This window comes from Rhinopithecus bieti, unplaced genomic scaffold (assembly GCF_001698545.2).
Source record: "Rhinopithecus bieti isolate Rb0 unplaced genomic scaffold, ASM169854v2 scaffold_34373, whole genome shotgun sequence".
Taxonomy (NCBI): domain Eukaryota; kingdom Metazoa; phylum Chordata; class Mammalia; order Primates; family Cercopithecidae; genus Rhinopithecus; species Rhinopithecus bieti.
In genome coordinates, this window is record NW_016814854.1 from 650,927 (window position 1) to 653,076 (window position 2,150).

General features: G+C 38.5%; 1 pseudogene across 1 annotated transcript; it reads left to right on the forward strand.

Moving 5' to 3' along the window:
• The first annotated feature begins 607 nt into the window (after positions 1-607).
• LOC108515494 (V-type proton ATPase subunit G 1 pseudogene) lies at positions 608-1,099 on the forward strand (annotated as a pseudogene). The gene has a single exon (XR_001881538.1). The product of XR_001881538.1 is annotated as a V-type proton ATPase subunit G 1 pseudogene (transcript).
• Positions 1,100-2,150: the final 1,051 nt, after the last annotated feature.

The window sequence follows — 2,150 nt, forward strand, 5'->3', positions numbered from 1 at the left end:
CCTTCCCACTCAGTCACAATTGAACTTAATGATAGAGCGACATCATTGCTAGGACCCTAGACAAGTAGAACTAAAATGCAGAAATTAGGATTGTGGCATAATTGAAGAGGGAAAGTTGCTTCTATCCTAACTGATGGAGAATAGAAAGGTTTTATTTCAGAACTTGATATTGTTACTTCGGGCATCTGGTCAGCTTCTTGTTTCATTATCTTTGTGTTCTTTTTTATTGTGTTTGATATCCTGAGGATGGATGGATAGAAAGAAATTTATCAAATGAGATGTACACTCAGTGTTCCCATTGTGCTTCCTTCACTCCCTAGGTCTCTTTAGAAGCTGGCAAAGGAAGCAGAATTGTTATCAGATAATACTGGCTTGTATTGTTATCAAATAATACTGGTTCCGTGAATTGCTATCAGATAATACTGGTTTAGCATCTAAATGGGGCCGATATACCCCGATCATGCTTATCTCTAATTTACCAATCAAAAAAATTTTAATATTTACTCATAAAAATAAATATGACATGATCATGGATGTATAATGTTACAGTTATATAATTCCAGAAAGCCAAATAAAATATTGGTCCAAAATGTATATTCAAGGGTCTCAGAATCGCTGCCGCCATGGCTAGTCAGTCGCAGGGGATTCAGCAGCTGCTGCAGGCTGAGAAGCGGGCAGCCGAGAAGGTGTCCGAGGCCCGTAAAAGAAAGAACCGGAGGCTGAAGCAGGCCAAAGAAGCAGCTCAGGCCGAAATTGAACAGTACCGCCTGCAGAGGGAGAAAGAATTCAAGGCCAAGGAAGCTGCGGCACTGGGATCCCATGGCAGTTGCAGCACTGAAGTGGAGAAGGAGACCCAGGAGAAGATGACCATCCTCCAGACCTACTTCCGGCAGAACAGGGATGAAGTCTTGGATAACCTCTTGGCTTTTGTCTGTGACATTCGGCCAGAAATCCATGAAAACTACCGCATAAATGGATAGAAGAAGAGAGAAGCACCTGTTCTGTGGAGTGGCATTTTAGATGCCCTCATGAATATGAAGCTTTAGCACAGCTCTAGTTATATTCTTATGAAATGGCATTAAATTATTTCCATATATTATATAGTAGGTCCTTCCACTTTTTGGGCAGTAGCAAATCTAGCTTTTTTGTACAGACTTACAAATTATCTAAAGATTTCATCTTTTTACCTCATATTTCTTAGGAATTTAATGGGTATATGTTGTCTTTTTGGCAAGGTATATATGCCTTTTGGCTCAAGCAACATGTATATCACTGTTGACTTTTTCTTTCTTAGATCTAGTTTAAAAAAAAAAAANTTCAAGAACTTGTTACATGTTATTACTTGGTGTATCAGTAATCATTTAAAAGTAAAGATTCTGTCATGCAAAAAAAAAAAATGTATATTCAAGTACTATACACAGAGTATGAAACATGCATGAGAATGATAAACTGCAGGTAAATATCTGAATATTTCACTTGTATAACATCAAACATTCAGATATTTAAGAAATATCCAGCTGATTGGATGTTCTCATCTTCAATGCAGATATGTGGCAATATTTATTGATGGGCTTGCTCATGTAATAATTACACAGTGATATGGTTTCGCTCTGTCCCCACTCAAATCTCACCTTGAATTTTAATAATCCCCACATGTCAAGGACAGGACCAGGTAGAGTTAATTGAATCATAGGGGTGGATCACCCCATACCATTCTCGTGGTAGTGAATAAGTCTCATGAGATCTGATGGTTTATAAATGGGGGTTCCCCTGAACAAGCTCTCTTGCCCGCTGCCATGTATGATGTGTCTTGCTTCTCCTCTGATTTCTGACATGACTGTGAGGCCTCCCCAGCCATGTGGAACTGTAAGTCCATTAAGTCCCTTTCTTTTATAATTACCCAGTCTTGCATATGTCTTTATTAGCAGTGTAAGAACGGACTAATATACATGGAGATACACAGTCCTTTATCATTTGAGGTAAGTTTGGCTAGCAATGGGGATGTAAGTCTTAGGAAATTATATGCATTTTCTCTTTCCATTATATGCCTCACATGTTGCCAATTATTATTTCGCTATAGTCAGGTTTTAAGAATGTTGTTCTATCAGTCAATATTAAGGCTAGGTGCAGGAAGTAGGGATGATTCATGG